Below are 21509 nucleotides of genomic sequence, written 5' to 3' on the forward strand. Positions count from 1 at the left end.
TGTTCTTTCATGATAATGATCTGTTTCAAATAATGCCCTAACGGTGATATTACAACTTTAAAAGCTTACCTTGCAAGGGATAGATAATCATTTGTATTGATAACTTGGTAAAATAGCCAGATTGAGAGGTGGACTGATTGACGTCCTTTTCACATGAAAGCATTCGTGATCCTTACATGTGTCTTTTAGTGTTACCAAAAGCAGACGAAAGATTCAGGGCAGCGTTCCCATACTCAGAGCGAAAGAAAAACAAAACAAGGGACTGGCTACACTGCCACACTCCTGTCCACAACAGAAATGAACACATTTCACAGTTCCAATCACTTTTACGTCGGCTGTTTAAAGATTTTAGAGGAGGACGATGAATCAATTCCTAAATAAATCACTAATAATTAAAGTAATATTTTTCCCATTACAAAGCTTTTCCCTCGGGGAAGAATTGATTCATGTCCAATCTAATATCAAGGACAACTTTTCCTAACGGAACCAAACAGCTCCTTAGATGGGTCTGCGACTGCGGAAAAACAGGTCTTGTACGGTAGAAACAAGCAATGATCTCAACTAGAGACTAAACGGGCATTCGCAACAACATAAAACAAGGATATACTTGAGTACTAAATGGGGACACTACCCTATAGGTGTGCGTTCAGTACAGCTTTCCTAATAGCTTTGTCTAGTCTAATACTGGGGTTAGATTGACTCCACTTACACAGGATGTCACATCACTATGCAACAAAAGAGTTCTCCACATGTGAAGACAGAATTTACTCCTATTGAGGCATCCTAATGATTATCAAACTCACCAGAGCTCTTGGTTAGAAACGACTCTAAACTTGAATCTCAAAGGGGTTTGGAAAGTGGTGTACTCTATCCTCTAAGATGTACCAAACCAGTACAAGAGCAAAACTCTGACAATATCCTATAAGACAAGACCCATAAGACCACAATCACATTCCCAACCAGGGCACTATGTGAATTCTTGTACAAAATGTTTTACATTATTCCTTTGTTCATTACTTGAAATGTGAGACGTATGTGGTGTAGACATTATGGATGGTTAAGTGTTATTATGGCTGGGTGTTAAGTGTTGTATTGTACCCTGTATGTCAACCAACTTCTGGTCCAAGTCCTTGATTTGATTTGTTAAATCTCCCACTTGAGACCAAATGTCCTGGTAGGATTGAGTGAAGCTCTTAACTGTCTGTAATGTTTGTTGTGTTTCTTGTTCTAACTGAATTAGATCAATATATGATTCATCAGTTCCAGTCGCCATTGTTACAATATTTCAAACACTAACATATATAATCAAATAATACAAAGTAAACTACATCAAGAGACAATGCCGTACATCTTCCTACAGAAATAATGAATATGCATGTAAACAAGTCATGACCTTAATCAGACAAAAATCAACAATATTGTACAATGAAATGCATACAATACGACAAAACATTTTAAGTGACCTACATAATAAATAGGCACAGAGGGTCTGGATCAATAGCACAGGGCTACAGATCCCACCGCTGCCACCAAATGTCGCGGGAGGATTTTCCCTGCCACGACATTAAGATACGAGAATAATAATACTATTTGTATGCATAGGGTAAAAAACCGCATGGTACAGGGGTGGACCATGTACGATCAATGTGTACAACCCCAAGAAAAGTAAATTATAACGCGTCCTGACACCGGAGTAGAGGTCTTTAGCTCCATTTCTCACCAACAAGAAGTCGCGTCTGATGCCCATCTCCGATGTCAGGACGCGTTATAATGTACTTTTTTTGGGGTTGTACACATTGATTGTACACTGTTATTACCCTATACACTTTTGTCAGTCTTCTTGCCTGGAGACACGGGTCGGAGAATGGTACTGTGTCATTGTTGACACAGTGGGTATGAAGACTGACGTTTATGCTGCCTGGGAAATAGGGTAGGCCTGTCCTACCTGCTATTACATGATATTCCTTGTGTGTATGGGTCTTACTACTGATGAGGCCAGGTGATGTCTTCCCACTGGGAGGCAGTTGAAGTGCTGATTTCCATTTAAGGGGTATTGAAGAAAATTCCTGGTATTCAGCTTGTTTCTTTATTGCTCATTACATCATGCCAAATTTCTCCCAGGCCTAGTCTCCTGGACTTGGTTAATTTACCGTCTTCAGAACTCCTGGACTAGATCCCCTGGAAATATTAATTTTATCTAATTTTTATTTCCAGAAAACAATACAAGTGAGTAGTTTAAAACTACAACAAAAAAATAATTCTTTATATTGAGAGACTTCACAAAAATATAGGGTAGAATATCATGACAGGCCAACCCTCATCACGGTGGACGGGTCTTATTCACTCGATATTTAATTGGTGAAACATGAATACAATTGCAACTCTAAGCATACCATTTAAAAGACTGAAGTTTCGTCAACATATTGTGATATATGAAAGCCCCATACAAACTAAAATAAGCATGTGAGCTCTTCGTAAAATATGTTTTCAAGGCAGTTTTGAAATCCAATATGGCGGCTACGTTTTGCATGGACGGTACTCATCAGTGACGGCCACCATCTTTCCCCAGCCTTCCCAGCACTCATTTGAACAATGTTAGAACAATGTTAGCATATGTATGTAACGTTTATTGATCTTACTCAAGATTGCAGTTGTAATCAGCACAATAAAACAACATTTTGTTGCCTATATTAGTGAAAGTATGAAACTTGTTATTCCCGGGGTTATGGTTGGAACTGAATTCATTCTTACCTTGTAATCAGTGGTTTTATCCTTACTGCCATCACAACTGAAACTCCACAGTGCTTATTTGATTGTAATTATACACATTTTGGTCTTAATTCACTCCACAGTGCACTCGAACCACATTGCTGTTCGTGTTTCCTAAGCACTCACTCCGTAAACAAAGTTACGAGCAGCAGACGACAACACTGATTATGAGATGCAAAGCTTTATTCCCTTAATTGTTTACACTACTCAATATTTAGTTTAACTCTACTTCAAAATGTTTATTTAATTCATGTCCATTATCCCTTTTTTGCAACCAAATTAACCCCCAAAAATTACAAATGTTTCGGATGTATACTTACGAGCAGACGACGTGAGGAAAAATGGCTCATCGTTGCCAATCTAGTGGAGCGTCACACATACGCCGATGCATTTACAAACTGTTTCGATGAATTCTAGTTGTCATAGTAATGCAGTAATGATAAAATTGCTCTAATATGTATATATACTACAAATAGATACGCTAATTTCACTTATTTCCCCGGTTTTGTGTAAGTCTTATACCTAGTTTGGAGGGTAAACACATACCAATTGACAACACTGATAAACAATTGAAGAGCGCAAAACGCCGCAAAGAATGCCGTAGTCCCCTTGAATAAGTACGAATAAGTGCAGAGGTGGGTTTACGATTGTTGTGATGAAAGTGCCCCAGCGTCTATGGGTATACAAGTGGTGTGCAGATTTAGCACATGAAATGGGAAGTTTGTTGACACAAGCGACTCCGTAAACATCAAGATAGCGTCAATCTTCGAAACATTTTTAGTTGTAAGTAAAAATTTCTAAAGCGTTTTGGTGAGATTTCCACTGCCGTAGCCACCCTTTTCACTACCCTCGGTAGATCTAGTGTACCTATCCGCGGCGGCCCAGAGTATGGCAGTTGCGGTTTGTCTATGCAGTTTTACCTCCTGAACAAGAATTTGAAGTAATATTTATTCGGACGACTCTAATTTACCTTTGAACTCTATCCTACGGTAAAGGGGATTCCCATTGGGAACCGGGGTTTTGGGTGGGGACAAAACCCCAACTCTATCCTATGGTAAGGGGGACCCCCAGTGGGAAACCGGGGTTTTGGGTGGGTGGGGGAGAAACCACTTGGGGGAGATTTTGCCGTGTTATTGTGGTATTTCCCACATTTATCACTTTTAAAAACACGAAATACAGGCGGAAATAAGAAATAACAAAACTAGCGATAGTGGAGCCGTTCCACATCCATATTTATCTACTACCACAACAATGAATCCTACTACGCATGCGCTAATGCTACTGCGCATGTGCTAACTGTAAGGGAGCTTTTGGCCTAAACTTAGACTTCTTACTGAGGAAAGAAATGGGGGTTTACGGGAGGGATATATGTATTTAGCCAAACACGTTACAGTATGACCCCTACATTGCTACCGGACTGAGTGAAGGATTGGGTGGTAACAGGGTTCCCAGATTTGGCAGTTTCTCACCAAATTTGGCTTTTTTTCCTAATTTGGTGGGTAAAAATTCACTTTGGCTGGTTAGTGGTATTTTGGCTGGTTTTCAAACACTTTCTACTTGAGCTAAACACTGATCCCACGTTTGAGGAATCTCTCCCCAGATTGGGAATTTTTGAAGGTTTTCAGGAAAATCTGGGGAATTTGAATAGGTTTTCAGTAAAAACTTGGTAACATTTAAGCAAAATATGTAGAAGGAATTAAAATAAAAATCACACACACACCAGATGACCACAAAACAGGCTGCCGGATTCTCAGAGAACGAGCCTCATTTCAAAATTTCAATTCATTCTCGTTTTTTTTCCTGCATTCTTATATAAGTTTATATTATCTAACTAAAACTATGATGCCGCCATACAAGCATATATATGATAAAAAATATGCATTTATAAAGATAGATATAACGCATATATATTTGCCGGTTATTTGGGTTGGTTTGGATTTCCATTTGGCAGGATTTTGGCTGGTTTCATGGTAGACTTTGGCTGGTTGGTAGTGGTGTCATCTGGGAACCCTGGCTGGTAACCATACGTTGAGTTACATAAAAGCATTTACCTAATTTGTTTATTAAAAATGTTATGTGAATTCTAGTGTTTATTCCTTTTCATTTTTCCATAGTATCTGTATAATAACTGTTTTGAAATATCCCCACCTAATCATTTCACCATATATAACTTGAAATATTATGTTATAATTGAGGACAGACACCTAAAAATGCCTACGTGTTGATATAGAACTCAGTTTTAGGACGTTTCGATACCTACCTACCTACCTGTTACGGTAAATTGCACATTGCGTTGCATATTACATACACACTCCCTATATCATTTATACACAAGTCAATCCCTCCCCTTTCCAGTATTCACGACTGGCTCTTTACGTTAACCATTTAAAATGCATTTCTCACCGATACCAATACCTATATTAAAGTTTGCCATTATTATTATAAAACCTACATTTCAATATATAATATTTAAATATATAGTTTGCCATTATTCTTATAAAACCTACATTTCAATATATTCCATTATACACTTTTACAGACATTACAATTTACACCTCCTTCCAGTTTCCTTACTATTATGCAGTTATGTATGGTTTACTTTTTACATTTTACAACACTTCCACACCCTCAAAGTTTAGGTTTATATGTCATTTTACCTACTGGGGCCGAATCCCATCCCCCGGTTAGGCAACATACCCTTAGGTTTAGTTGTTATATGTTGGTTTACCTACTAGTTTTACTTCCTTGAAGGGGGTTACCGGGTTAGGCTAGGTTGGTTAGTTCTTCAAGGGTACGGTGGGGGGTACCGGGGGGGGGGGGGGGGGGGGGGGGGGGGGGGGGGGGGTTTACATTCCCTACTTGGTTACCTACTAGGTTAGGTTTGGTTAGGTTACATTCCTTACTAGGTTAAGTTAGGCCTTTAAGGGGGGTACAGGGGTGAAGCCCCCTTGGTCAGGCAATATTCCCTACTAGGTTAGGTTAGGTTAGGCTGGGTTGGTTAGGTTACATTCCTTACTAGGTTAGGTTAGGCCTTTAAGGGGGGGTACGGGGGGCGAAAGCCCCCCTGGTCAGGCAATATTCCCTACTAGGTTAGGTTAGGTTAGGTTACATTCCTTACTAGGTTACGTTAGGCCTAGTATTTCCCTACTAGGTTAGGTTAGGTTACGTTCCTTACAAGGTTAGGTTAGGCCTTTAAGGGGGGGTACGGGGGGGCGAAGCCCCCCTGGTCTGGCAATGATCCCTACTAGGTTAGGTTAGGTTAGGTTGGTTAGGTTACATTCCTTACTAGGTTAGGTTAGGCCTTTAAGGGGGGGTACAGGGGGGCGAAAGCCCCCCTGGTCAGGCAATATTCCCTACTAGGTTAGGTTGGTTGAGGTTTACATTTCCTTACTAGGTTACGTTAGGCCTAACAAATTTCCCTACTAGGTTTAGGTTAGGTTACGTTCCCTTACTAGGGTTAGGTTATGGCCCTTTCAAGGGGGGGTACGGGGGGCGAAGCCCCTGGGCCAGGCCAATGTTCCCTACATAGGTTAGGTTAGGTTAGGTTACATTCCTTACTAGGTTAGGTTAGGCCTTTAAGGGGGGGTACGGGGGGGCGAAGCCCCCCTGGTCAGGCAATATTCCCTACTAGGTTAGGTTAGGTTAGGTTACATTCCTTACTAGGTTAGGTTGGTTAGGTTACATTCCTTACTAGGTTTACGTTAAGGCCTTTAAGGGGGGGTAACGGGGGTGGGGGCGAAGCCCCTTGGTTCAGGCAATATTCCCTTACTAGGTTAGGTTGGTTAGGTTACATATTCCGTTACTAGGTTGACGTTAGGCCCTAATATTTTCCTACTTAGTGGTTACGGTTTAGGTTACGTTCCTTACTAGGTTAGGTTAGGCTACGTTCCTTACTAGGTTAGGTTAGGCCTTTAAGGGGGTGGGGGGGTAACGGGGGCCAAAGCCCCCAGGTCCAGGTAGCAATGTTCCCTACTAGGTTAGGTTTAGGTTAGGTTTACATTCCATTACTAGGTAGGTTATGCCCTTTAAGGCCGGGGAAGGGGGGTATGGGGGGGCCGAAGCCCCTGTTCGGTTCAGGCAAATGTTCCCTACTAGGTTAGGGTTAGGGTTAGGTTACATTCCTTACTAGGTTAGGTTAGGCCTTTAAGGGGGCGGGGTTAACGGGGGGGGCGAAGCCCCTTGGTCAAGGCAATATTCCCTACTAGGTTAGGTTGGTTAGGGTTACATTCCTTACTAGGTTTACGTTTAGGCCTAATATTTTCCCTACTAGGTTAGGGTTAGGGTTTTTTGGTTACGTTTCCTTACTAGGCTTAGGTTTAGGGCTACGTTTCCTTAACAACTAGGTTAGGTTAGGCCCTTTAATTGAAGGGGGGGTACCGGGGGGGTCAAAGCCCCCCCATTGGTCAGGTCAACGGTTCCCTACTATGTTAGGTTAGGTTTAGGTTACATTCCTTACTAGGTTAGGTTAGGCCTTTACAAGGGCGGGGGTATGGGGGGGCGAATGCCCCCCTGGTCAGGCAATATTCCCTACTAGGTTAGGTTTAGGTTGAGGTTAACATGTTCCTTAACTATGGTTAGGTTAGGTTAGGTTTGGTTAGGTTACATTCCTTACTAGGTTACGTTAGGCCTTTAAGGGGGGTTACGGGGGGGGCAAAGCCGCCCCCTTGTCAGGCAAATGTTCCCTACTAGGTTAGGTTAGGTTTAGGTTGGATAGGTTACATTGCTTACTAGGTTAGGTTAGGCCTTTAAGGGGGGTACGGGGGGACGAAGCCCCCCTGGTCAGGCAATATTCCCTACTAGGTTAGGTTAGGTTGCTTAGGTTACATTCCTTACTAGGTTACGTTAGGCCTAGTATTTCCCTACTAGGTTAGGTTAGGTTACGTTCCTTAATAGGTTAGGTTAGGCCTTTAAGGGGGGGTACGGGGGGGCGAAGCCCCCCTGGTCAGGCAATGTTCCCTACTAGGTTAGGTTGGTTAGGTTACATTCCTTACTAGGTTAGGTTAGGCCTTCAAGGGGGGGTATGGTGGGGCGAAGCCCCCCTGGTCAAGCAATATTCCCTACTAGGTTAGGTTAGGTTAGGTTGGTTAGGTTACAATTCCTTACTAGGTTAGTTAGGCCTAGTATTTCCATACTAGGTTGTTAGGTTAGGTTACGTCCTTACTAGGTTAGGTTAGGCTTTACGGGGGGGGTGGGGGGGTAACGGGGGCGAAGCCCCCCTGGTCAGGCAATATTCCCTACTAGGTTAGGTTACATTCCTTACTAGGTTACGTTAGGCCTTTAAGGCCTTTAGGGGGGTACGGTTGGGGGGGCAAGAAGCCCCCCTGGTCAGGCAATATTCCCCTACTAGGTTAGGTTAGGTTAGGTTGGTTAGGTTACATTCCTTACTAGGTTACGTTAGGCCTAGTATTTCCCTACTAGGTTAGGTTAGGTTGCATTCCTTACTAGGTTAGGTTAGCAGGCAATATTCCCTACTAGGTTAGGTTACATTCCTTACTAGGTTAAGTTAGGCCTTTTAGGGGGGGTACTGGGGGCAAAGCCCCCCTGGTCATGCAACATTGCCTACTAGGTTAAGTTCCCTACTAGGTAATGTTACATCCCCTGCTAGGTTAGGTTATGTTAGGTTGGTTTGGTTCTTTAAGGGGGGTTACAGCAGGTCCAACCCCACCCCTGGTCAGGCAACATCCCCTACTTTAATTTAATTAGTTTGTTATATGCTAACCTATGTTTTAATTTTTTGGTCTTTTGTATTTATTAAAACAACTATAGGCCCTATTACACATTACCACCCAGGACTTAAATCCCACCCCCTCGGGCCTGGGCCCCTTATATATGTATTTGTATTAATTCATATTTTGAACCCATCCCACATTTACATTTAGTTCCTTAACTACCCGTTTACTTTTATTACCCTTAACATTGCCAACTTATCTTGTTAAGTGCTTGTTCATTTACCTCAGCCCCACCCTGCCTCAACCAATAGCATCAAAGCATTTTTTACTACTCCACCCCACTCTCCTACCCTGTTTTCTACGGTCTGGCCTCCTGCCACCTCCTAACTGTAGAACTCCAACACTGTTGAATCTGCCGCCATGACATCCACTGCTGCATCTACTTCACGCTCGTCCCAGCCCCTCACCAGGAACTCTTTGCCAACTTCATGTAACAATTGTTACATGAGTTACAAAGATGATTTTCTGCCTTTTACTCAGGTAATTATGATCGACTAATCGTTTTGCCAGGACCACGACCTCCTGAGAAAGCAGGTCTTTTGCCCCCATTCAGTACAAAGATTTTTCTGCCTATACTCAGGTAATTATGACGGCTGTCTATTTATGCCAGGACCACGGCTCCTGAGGAAGCAGTCTTTTGCCCCCATTGTGGGAATGAGTGCCGCCTAGATCTGCAAAAAAAAAAGTGCTTTAGGTAAATACCTTACGAATAGTTTGTTGGATTTTACATGTAACCGTGATATGACCCGGCCCTAGATTTCATGGGCATATTATATTACACCTATCCATTTATGACCTACTCCATATTTTCATGTTTATAATTGGTATTTTTCCCTCCACGTTTTACCTTTAGGTGTGACCGGTCTTATCGACCACATAGTAAGAAAGCGAAAAACGCTGTTCTTACTACTTTTCATTGTTTAAGGGCACTTGGTTCTTCTGGGTCCCACCTTGATGTTGAGAAACAGTTCTGTTCTTGCATACCTGTATATGAGTGATTTTTTTTCTTACAAGGTTGCGAGACAGAACTGGACTGCGGACTCGACAATTAATGATTGGGCCGCAGCTTCTCCCGGGAAGTAAGTATTTTGCTTATCCCCTCACCATTTTCCATTCATACCCCCTCCTTCCCCCGCTCTCCCCCCCCCTCCCTCTCTCTCATACACAACCTGCCTTGTATTATTATGAAATTTACCCTACTTAATTACCTCCTCTAACACTGACTTTTATTTCAGGTCATAGTTAATTGGTGCTTCCAACAGAAGAAGCAAATAGGTGGGCCCGGCACAATTGTTGAAATCGATGAGGCGAAGTTTGGGAGAAGAAAATACAACGTAGGTCGCCTCATCGAAGGCCAGTGGGTATTCGGTGGTATCTGCAGGCAGACCCGGGAGTTTTTCGTTGTTCCCGTACCCGACAGGACGAGTGGGACTCTGCTTGCAGTTATCAAAGAATACATTGTGCCGGGGGGTAACCACTATTATTTCTGACTGTTGGAGGGCTATGACTGCCTGCGAGATGAAGGTTATGTCCACTGACAGTCAACCACTCGATGAACTTTGTGGACCCCAGAAACCGGTGCCCATACTAATACTATTGAAAGGAGGTGGAGGGAAACTCCGGCAGTCGACTCCAAAGATACGGGAGGAGAATGATAAACTTCGTCGGGTACTTGGCTGTTGCTTATTTCAAGCTGCATTTTGAGGAACCCAAGACCCGCCTCCACGCATTCTTAAAGGCAGCTGCTGCTTTGTACCCTACACCCCTTTAAGGTAAGCTCCAAACATTATTCTTAATTATTATGTTTTAGGAAAGTGAGTGTTAGGCTTTCGCCGAAAGTTGCGTCAAGGTATGTTACTATTCAGTGGGGGTGCTGCTAAGACAACTCGTACTTCCACCTTACTCCGCCCACCACCTGTGCGTTACCCCCCCCCCCCCTTTGTGAACATATGGCTCCGTGGTGGTTGGGGAAATTTAAACATGGCGGCTGTGTTTACATTTCCTTCACCGTAACGAATACTTGGTACCTTCCTATAGGACCGTTCTTCGGTGACTTAGACTATGGCAATTGACATTTTCTATGTTATTTTAGTTGCTTTACAAGGGTTGTAAGGAATATTTTTTTCGTTTGGTTGGAACTAAACTTTAATATACCTTTGAGTTTGGTGCGGCTATTATGTAACTTTCAAAGGTCAATTACTGCTTAGTTACAGCCGGCCGAATGGATATTACTTTTTTAAATCTTGTTTACAGTAACTTAAAATAACATAGGAATCAGTCAATTGCCATAGTCTAAGCCACAGCGGATTGCTTCTGTAGAAATACCGTACCCTCTGTTTAAATCTTAAAATTTGGCCTTAATTTCTAACTTTGGAGAAAATACTTACTTCGAAAGGAGAGTAGAGGTCTCTAGCTCCGTTTTTCACCAACAAGAAGTCGCGACTGATGCCCATCTCCGGTGTCAGGACGCGTTATAATATACTTTTTCGGAGGGTGGCTAGCGTTGATTGTAGGTGGCCTGCTTGGCCTGCTGTGATATTTTACCCTATCGACTACAGATTATGGAAATTGCTTTCCTCATAATGGGATAAGTATCAAACATGGAGCAACCCTGGAATCAATTAATTTACAATAAGGTGTAAATCACTTAGGGTAGAATATCACGACAGGCCAACCCTCATCACGGTGGACGGGTCTTATTCACTCGATATTTAATTGGTGAAACATGAATACAATTGCAACTCTAAGCATACCATTTAAAAGACTGAAGTTTCGTCAACATATTGTGATATAGAAAGCCCCATACGAACTAAAATAAGCATGTGAGCTCTTCGTAAAATATGTTTTCAAGGCAGTTTGAAATCCACTATGGCGGCTACGTTTTGCATGGACGGTTCTCATCAGTGACGGCCACCATCTTTCCCCAGCCTTCCCAGCACTCATTTGAACAATGTTAGCGTATGTATGTAACGTTTATTGATCTTACTCAAGATTGCAGTTGTAATCAGCACAATAAAACAACATTTTGTTGCCTATATTAGTGAAAGTATGAAACTTGTTATTCCCGGGGTTATGGTTTGAACTGAATTCATTCTTACCTTGTTAATCGGCGGTTTTTATCCTTACTGCCATCACAACTGAAACTCCACAGTGCTTATTTGATTTGTTATTATACACATTTTGGTCTCAGTTCACTCCACATTGCACTTTAAACCCGTTGCTGTTCCTGGTTTCTAAGAGCGCGCGCCATAACAGAATTACGAACAGCAGACGACGACAGACGACGAAACTGCAAAGTTTTATTCCCTAAACTGTTTACTTTACTCGTTATTTAGTTTAAATTTACTTTATTTAAAAATTTTGATTTAATTCATGTATATTATCCATTTTTGCAACCAAATTACCCCGAAAAATTACAGATATTTCTAAAGTAGATAAAATCAAATGTTTCTAACGTTTTCGTACATCTGGCTGCCGAAAACCATAGAGGAACGAATACGGAAAAGTGCAGAGGAACGACTACGTTTTTTTTTTTTTTTTTTTTGCTTTTTTGTTTTTGCTAGCACTTTTCATTGATTTCAGTCTTTATTAGTATTTTGAATTTCTTAATAATCGTATGCCAGAAATAAATGTAACCTTTAATGTTTGCATGCTAAGAATGCAAAATCATCGTTGCCACATTAGTGGAGGCTCACACATACGCCGTTCCATTATTATAAACTGTTTCCATGAATTCTAGTTGTCATAGTAATGCAATAATGATAAAATTGCTTTAATATTTATGTATATATACTTCCAATACATAGCCTAATTGCACCAATTTCAACGTTTTGTGTGTAGTCTTATACCCAGTTTGGAGGGTCAACACCATACCGAATGGCAACACGAGAGAGAGAGAGAGAGACGAGATGACCGAGAGAGAGAGAGAGGAGAGGAGAGAGACGAGAGAGAGAGATGAGAGAGAGAAAGGAAGGCGGAGGAACGAAGGAAGAAAGGAAGGCGAAAAGGAGGGGGGTGGCGGTGGAGGGGGGGGTGGGGGGTGGGGAGAGGGTAGGTGGAGCTTTATACACGTGTTCGTATCCATTTCTGCATAATGGAGTTATTGTCTCTTGGTACAAGGACAAGTGTCGTTATTCTTTACGATTAGTGATTCACGATACCCTTATAAATTACGGCACTGGGTGTAATGCACTATAGCACAAAATCTCGTTCTGTTACGAGTGTTCGTTACAGAAATAGGTATTGCCCAAAAACGTGCTTGCACTGTCTCTGAAAACCCATAGTAGACATGCTGCTTAGTTGTCAATCAAGTTTTTATAACAAGTATTTTTACAAGCTAGCTATTGAATAAATTTGTATTTTTCTCAGTAAAAAACATATGCCCCTCAATGCTAATAACTTTCCCTCTTTTAACGACTTTCTGGTCATTGCAAATTCGGCCCCATAATTTCTTATGGTGCGAAAACAGACAGAGGCCCATGGACCGAAAACGATTGCGTCACACTACGGCGATAATCCAGCAGTAAAACATCTTCATATATCCAAAAAAGTAAATAATAAAGATATATATGCGCATTACGATTATAACAATTACATGTATAGCTGATAACAATCTGCATGAATAACTGGTAAACTGTTCTGCAATGACAGTTGAGTATAGTAATTATTTACAATAAGTACGAAAGTCAAGATGTCGTGACGTCATAATACAGAAACTTAAAAGAACGTTCTAATTCAGAAAAATAATTACTTAAATTTGAGTCAGAGTAGAGTTACTTTTTCAATAACGAATATTTCAAATTATTCATCATAAAATATGTAAAATATTGATGTTTTACTACTTATTTAAAAATTAGCTAGAGCACGCTTCTCGTCATCTTCTACCAAAACAGCTGTTTACTCCTGGCTTGTTGTTGGTGAGAAATCGTGTTTCGATTGTTGTGATAAAAGTGCTCCAGCGTCTGTGGGTACAAGTGGTGTGCGGATTTATCACAGGAAATGGAAAGTTTGTTGACACAAGCGACTCCGTAAACATCGAGATGGCGTCAATCTTCGAAACAACATTTTAGTTGTAAGTAAAAATTTCTAAAGCGTTTTGGTGAGATTTCACTGCCGTAGGGCGCCATTTTCAGTACCGCTGTTTTTAAATCTTAAAATTGGCCTTAATTCTAACTTTGGAGAAACTACTTACTTCGAAAGGAGAGTAGAGTCTTTAGCTCCTTTGTTTTCACCAACAAGAAGTCGCGACTGATGCCCATCTCGGGTGTCAGGACGCGTTATAATGTACTTTTTCGGAGGGTGGCTAGCGTTGATTATAGGTGGCCTGCTTGGAGCGTGTGGATTCTACCCTCATACCCTACTCAAAAACAGTACTAAATGTTTCTACACAACATATGACAAGGGGGTAAGGTTACCTGAAAAGATTTCTGAGAAAAACTTAAAAAACTAAAAATGAGGTAAAATTAGGCTAAGGTGCCTTTTACAGGATAGTCTAGCCTAGGCTTCTTCAGAAAATCGCTAAGGATAGCCTATGCAAAGTTTACATGGCTGATTTTTGACTAAGTTACAATAGGCCACAAAGTTAGGGTTAGGTTGTTTAATGAGGGTACAGGCTAAGTCTATGTAATTAAGTTTTCCATTGAATTTATATACATATAGCCTAGCTATATTTATCAAAAAATAATCATAATTCCTATCAAAAGAATTTTTAGGGCCAGGGTAGGCGTTCTTAAATTACAGTATAGCCTAGTCTAAGATTCATGATTCGGCAGTGGAAATTCCATGAGGAGAGGTACCCTTTGGCACTGTATTTGCAAAAAACTGTATGCAAAAAAAAAAAATCTTAGTATAAAACTAATTTTTTTAACGTTTTACGACACTATCAAACGCTAAGTTACAACTCAAACAAACACAGAAATATCTCATGAAAAACAAAAACTCTTGCACTGGAATTTCTCGTCTTGCTATGATCCTCATGATAATGATCTGTTCCAAATAATTGCCCTAACGGTGATATTACAAACTTTAAAAAAGCTTACCTTGCAAGGGATGGATATCATTTGTATTAATAATTTGGTAAAATAGCCAGAATGAGAGGTGGACTGCCTGACGTCCTTTTCACATGAAAGCATTCGTGATCCTTAACATGTGTCTTTTTAGTCAGGGTTGCAGATTTTCAAGGCTAAAAAGTTGCCAAATGATTGCTAGAAAAGTTGCAAAAGTTTGCCAACCCTCCCTTTTCCACTAATAACCCTGATTTATTTAGCCAAAAACAGCCTTCCTTAATGCATTTTTCTCTAGTTACCTGTGCATTTGCCATAAAATGAGAGAAACTTGAATTTCACAAGGTATCATAATCGTTGTGTTGAACTTTGTACTGATACAAATAATAGTTTTCGATTTGCTTATTATCTCAGTAAAGGGGTGTCATTTAGGGGGGGGGGGGCAACTGTCCCCCAAAGAATCAAACTTGGCCCCCCCCTTCCCGCCCCCAAGCCCCAATAAGTAAAAAACAGCTGATTTTCCATTATTCCTGCCAAAATTCAAATGTGTTACCACATTAAGTTTACCTATCTATCTATTAGCTACCAGTGGAGGATGACGATAAATAAACAGTAATGGAAGGGAAAGTCTATGGATTTTGTTGAAATACCTTTTGTGTCAATGACAGGGCTTAGGCACCACAGTCAAATTCTTATATTTTGAGGCAATGACAGGTATAGGCCTACCACGTCAAATTCTTATATTTTGAGGCAATGGCAGGGCATAGGCCTACACGTCACATTCTTATATTTTGAGGCAATGCCCAGGGCTTCCTAGGCCTACACGTCAAATCTTATATTTTGAGGCAATGACAGGCAATAAGCCTACACATCTTAAATATATTTTGAGAAAATGACAGGGCATAAGCCTACACGTGAAATTCACATATTTTTGAGCAATGATAGGGCATAACCCTACACGCCAAATTCATATATTTTGCAGGCAATGACGGGATAGGCCTTTACACATCAAATTCTTATATTTTGAGGCAATGTTTCAAGGCATAGACTACACATAAAAATTCTTCTATTTGAGACCAATGTCAAGGCATAGACCTATACATAAAATTCTTATATTTGAGACAATGACAGGGCATGGGCCTACACGTCAATTTCTTTTTATTGCAAATGGTTTTCTAAACCGTATCTGTTGGAAATAGGGTAGTCTATCTTTGTTATTAATATAGTAGTTTCAAGTTGAAACTTCAACTCACGATATATAATGTATAAGTATACAGTGGGGGAATGTACACTTATAAGAAGATTACATACCACACATATGCGTGGATGGCCAATCTAGGAACTGTCTCAGCCTTACACCAAACTATCAAGCTGCTTTCAATGAACTATACTGAAAAAATATATTTACTAAAGGGATAAATTATATTGCTGTGACGAGTAAATATAAGGCTGCTGTAGTGTTCTATGAGAATGAAGGGGGGGGGGGCTATGGTAGGAAGGCATCATAAGATTAGAATTAGAAAAATGTATGACAGCTGAAAGTTATGTATGAGATGATCCAAACCAGTCTGCGACTGCGAGTAGCCCCATGATTCATTTGGTTTTGGGGCATTCTTATTGAGTCAGTCTCTCTCTCCTCTCTCTCTCTCTCTCTCTCTCTCTCTCTCTCTCTCTCTCTCTCTTTGTGTTAAGTTGGAGGAATATTCTAGCGCAGACAATATTCATAAAGATCTCGATTACTTTATGATTGAAGCATTACTAAAATTTCAGTTAAGAGTAGGCGGATAATTCTTTGCGCCAATATTTTATGAATAGGCCTATGTTTGTTCTGCAATGTTAGGATACCATATGAAAATTTTTGGAAGACACTACAAGCACTATAACAGCAGCAACAAAAACAAGAATAAACACAAGAACCAAAATAAAACAGTTGAATATAAGATAGGCCTATAATTCAAACGTCATAAGATGCGTAAACCGACAAAAAGGCATACTCCCTTATAGGTCTACGTAAATTTTTATGATCGTGTTATCGAGAAAGGAGATACTTTACACACAGACACAACAATAAATCGTACTAATATCACTTATAACTCTATGAAATTAAGCAAAATATCACAGCAGCTCTCCAACACAAACACAACAAACGTGGCTGAGGCGGCAAAAACGTCGTTCTTAATTCTTGATTACTCAGGTCAGAGTGGAGGTTTGACCTTTGTATTGGCAAAGAAATTAATTTCAAACTATTCTGGCTGTGATGGTAAGCGGCAAAGCATAATTGTGGACTTTGCAGTAGAAATTTTGCAACAATCGTTCAGAAAATCAACAATATATTGTTGATAACCGAAAGTTGCCAACAAGTTGCCAATTTCGGTAGTAGTTGCCAACCACAAATTCTGTTGCCAACCACCTCAGAAAGTTGCCAACTTTCATGATTTTGGCACCAAAGTTGCCAACTTGGCAACCCTGCTTTTAGTGTTACCAAAAAAACAGACGAAAGATTCAGGGCAGCGCTCCATACTCAAAGTGAAAGAATAAACAAAACAAGGGACTGGCTACACTGCCACACTCGTCCACAACAGAAACGAAAACATTTCACAGTTCCAATCACTTACAATAGCAGTGTAAAGATATTAGAGGAGGATGATGAATCAATTCCTAAATAAATCGCTAATAATTAAAGGAATATTTTTCCCATTACAGCGTAAAAACGGATGTAAACAAATTTATCACAATTTTTGATAAATTTGTTTACATCCGGAAAGTACCAAAAAACGCTGACAAATCAGCCAATCAGAACACAATATGGCCAAATGCTTGATTTTGATTGGCTAATTCAGGAAAGAAGGTGAACGAGAAGTCGGTCAGGAAAGAAGGTGAACGAGAAGTCGGTCAAGGATGGAAAGAGCGAGTGAAAACGGAATGTTATTTTCAAGACGGAATAACATATTATTCCATCTTGGTTATTTTCATCACAGGACTTATTCGAAGTCTTAAATGTATACTTAAAAAGTCAGTAATCTAATAATCATAATAAAGAACATCGGAAAATCTACCACAATATTCAAGAGAGAGAGAGAGAGAGAGAGAGAGAGAGAGAGAGAGAGAGAGAGAGAGATGCCACTGGAGCATTACAATACGTGTGCACAGATCAGCCAAGTTTTAGGCCTCTATTTTCAGTGATTATTAAAATATAAGAAAAAAGTTACAGACAAGACAGTCAAATCGATTCGGGAGGTTTCAATTCAAATCCTTCGATTTCCACTTGAGGCTTCCCCCCCCCCCTCTCTCTCTCTCTCTCTCTCTCCTTTTCAAATTTCAGTGCTTTACAACACTTGCCATATCAACCAGGCTGTCATCGGCGTTCGTATCGTTGCACCGGATTCAAACTTTTTTTCTTTTTAAATCTGGACTTCTTTTAAACCGTAGAAATGAAATATAAATTCTATACATAATATAATGGTATAATTTCCGCCGAATTCAGTTAATTCAAACCTTCAGAAGCTTCGTTTCATATATATTAAGGAAATTGTTCTCTGTCTTTCCAAGATTTCGGAAGCGCGAAGCGAGAGAGAGAGAGAGAGAGAGAGAGAGAGAGAGAGAGAGAGAGAGAGAGAGAGAGAGAGAGAGAGTTTGCAATGAAAAGCATCCAACTCCAATACTAAGTTAACAAATGCCGTAACAGTAACATTTTAGGCCTACTGTCTTCAATTGTGGTTATAAACCTCCAGATGTATCTGTACATTTATAATAATTATCACAGGAAATTCAATCAATTTTGATGTAGTACGAGATTTCTTAACATTAAAAAAAAACTTCATTATTCCCAGTACTTAACCGAAGAAGAAGCTCGCCTTCCATCTTATCATATAGAACCAGACGAGAGAGAGAGAGAGATGAGAGAGAGAGAGAGAGAGAGAGAGAGAGAGAGAGAGAGAGAGAGAGAGAGGATCTTCAGGACATACTCATAACTACTACTTTTTTCTGTTAGGAACTGTTGTTTTTCTTAACGCTATCGAGACTCGAGAGAGAGAGAGAGAGAGAGTATGTCCTGAGGATCCTCCGCCTCCTCTCTCTTTCTCTCTCTCTCTCTCTCTCTCTCGCTCTCGATAGCGTTAAGAAAAACAACAGTTCCTAACAGAAAAAAGTAGTGGTTATCGTTTGGGTAATTGCATAGACTATAGAATCTTGCTGTGTAGGGGGTGGGAGGGAAGGGGTGGTGTGGGAATATTCGCACAAGATGGAGAAGGGGAGGTTGGTGAAGGCGTGCACCAAGAACCCAAACGAACGCAACCCTTCCCCACCCCAACCGGTCCCCACTACAAGGACCCCTTTCCAAACCGTAGTTGTGGAAGTGAAATTGGAGAGATGGAGACAAGTACTGGAGGACAGAGGAATGAGAATAAGTAGATCCAAAACAGAATATATGTGTACCACCACTGAGGGGGATGATAGAGAAAGTATTCAGCTTGGTGGAGAGCAAATAAGGAGAGTTGATAAGTTTAAGTATTTGGGATCTTTTGTTAACGCTGGAGGAAGTATGGAAGAAGAAGTAAAACATCGGGTACAGGCAGGCTGGAACAACTGGAGAGCGGCCTCGGGAGTTCTTTGTGACAAAAGAGTGCCGCTTAGGTTAAAAGGAAAATTTCACAAGACGGTGGTAAGAACAGCAATGCTGTATGGTACGGAAACAGCAAGCATGAGAAAAGCAGAGCAGAAGAAGATGGATGTGGCAGAAATGAGAATGCTTAGGTGGATGTCTGGGGTAACAAGAGTGGATAGGATCAGAAATGACTACATAAGGGGGTCAACTAAGGTGGTGGAAGTATCAAAGAAAGTGCAGGAGGGGAGGCTGAGATGGTATGGACACCTGTTGAGGAGAGATGAGGACCACGCTGGGAGACATACTATGGGGGTGGAGGTGCAAGGAAGAAGAAAAAGAGGGAGACCAAGAAAGAGATGGAAGGACTGTGTGAGAGGAGATTTAAATGAGAAGGGAATTGATGAGGCAGAAGCACAAGATAGAAATAGATGGAAACGGCTCATCCGAAACGGCGACCCCATATAAAAATGGGAACAAGCTGGGAAGAAGAAGAAGAGTTGTAGGATCTTAAGGCTTCCGGACAAAAAGATGCCCTTATTTGTTAATATTATATTATTAATGTTATTATTATCGTAACCATAGAGGTCCTCTTGTGGTTGAGGGTTTTTTTTCTGGTTGGAATCAACCACAAATCCCACTTTACCTATTATGATGATAAGATATTGTAAATGGATGGATGGATGGCATCATCACATAAACGAACCAGCAGAAATTTCTCTTGTTCAGAGTTTCTCTCACACGCTCCCCCGCCCTGCCCAGTCACATCAGATGTCATAAACAGGCCTATTATAATTCTTGGGCGTGTCATTGATTGTGTCCATAATAACATCAGTATATATTGTCTTATCATCATACGTCGATCTATATTGATAGGTCACGTATATATATGGACGCCTTTAGGCCTATGTTTCAGTTTTGCTTCCCTGCGAATACGTATTGGCTTTCTGAAGCCCCCTCCCCTCCCCCCCACCACACACTTCGACATCCCCTACCCCTCATCGCTTCTATAGAGAGAGAGAGTTACAAGTGGTCCAATTCTCCGGTGGCTGAACTTATTTTAGCTTTCTGAATGATCGAAAAGGTCGTTGAAATGCTGCTCCAATGCTGTTAAAAAATGTTAAAAGTGTTGTTTTAATGTGCTGTTAAAAATGCCATCAAAGGAGCTGTTTGAAATCTGTTATATAAAAAGTGCTGTTTTAAAATGATGTTCGGAAATGGAGTTTTAAAATATGGTGTTAAAACGTTGATTGAAAGTGCTGCTAAAATATGCTGTTAAACCGCTGTTTGAAAGTGCTGTTAAATGATCCTGTTTGAAGGTGCTATTAAAAACTCCTGTTAAAAATGCCATTGAACGTGCTATTAAAATTATGTTTGAAGATGCTGTTAAAAGATGTTGTAAAAACGCTGTTTGAAGGTGCTGTTAAAAGATGCTGTTAAAAATGTTGGAAGTGCTGTTAAAAGATGCTGTTAAACGCTCTTGGAAGTGCTGTTAAAACGCTGTTGTAAATGCTGTTAAAAGATGCTGTTAAAATGCTCTTTGAAAGTGCTGTTAAAAGATGCTGTTAAAACGCTGTTTGAAAGTGCTGTTAAAACATACTGTTAAAAACGCTATTCGAAAATATGGGGGTAGGGTATGGGTGAGTTTTTTTTTTTTTTTTTTTCTTCGGGGGGCGGGTTATGGGCTTAAAAGTCCAACCCATTTTTTGAAGGTGTTGCAACTATACTTATATGAATAAATAAATAAATGACTTTATAATTCGATGAAACTGCATCCTAATTTCTCTCTCTCTCTCTCATGGTAATGTATTATCAGTGACCAGAGACAGGGATGAAAGTATTTAAAATGTATGGTTGCATATATATATATATATATATATATATATATATATATATATATATATATATATTTTATATATATATATATACATATATATATATATATATATATATATAATATATATATATATATATATATATATGTATGTATGTATGTGTGTGTGTGTGTGCGTGAACTCAAAAATTTTACGCTTCCTTCGTCAAATAAGCTTAAAAGCCCCCTTTTTTCTTTCATTCTTAAATCTTTATACTAAAGTTTTTCTTTTATAATCATCTGTGACTGAAATAGTGTAAAACTTTCCAGCTGACTTTTCAGTTCCTTTCCCGACGGAGACATCATTTATTGACTCACTTTTCAAGTCGTCTCCATTCGCATGGTTTCTGCTGAAGCCGTCGAAGTCTTCAGGAGGAGCCTTCAGTCGCTCCAAGTCCTTCCGAAAGGAGGCTCTGCCAGGAATCTGAAAAAAATGCATCGAAGCCGAAATGAGGATCTGCGGAATCCCTGGAGCTTCAGTGGCGTTTTCCAATTCTGACGTTTTGATCGGGTGGAAAGAAAGGCAACCATGTTTG

At 40.3% G+C, this 21509-nt stretch overlaps 1 long non-coding RNA gene across 1 annotated transcript; it reads right to left on the bottom strand.

The window, feature by feature from the left end:
* Positions 1 to 815: 815 nt before the first annotated feature.
* LOC135196175 (uncharacterized) lies at positions 816 to 14619 on the bottom strand. The gene is made up of 2 exons (XR_010310340.1): positions 14537 to 14619; positions 816 to 2178 (listed from the first exon to the last, which is right to left on the bottom strand). It is a non-coding gene; the product is annotated as an uncharacterized LOC135196175 (long non-coding RNA).
* Between the last annotated feature and the right edge of the window lie 6890 nt (positions 14620 to 21509).

The sequence above is a fragment of the Macrobrachium nipponense genome, chromosome 17 (assembly GCF_015104395.2).
Source record: "Macrobrachium nipponense isolate FS-2020 chromosome 17, ASM1510439v2, whole genome shotgun sequence".
NCBI classification, from domain to species: Eukaryota; Metazoa; Arthropoda; class Malacostraca; order Decapoda; family Palaemonidae; genus Macrobrachium; species Macrobrachium nipponense.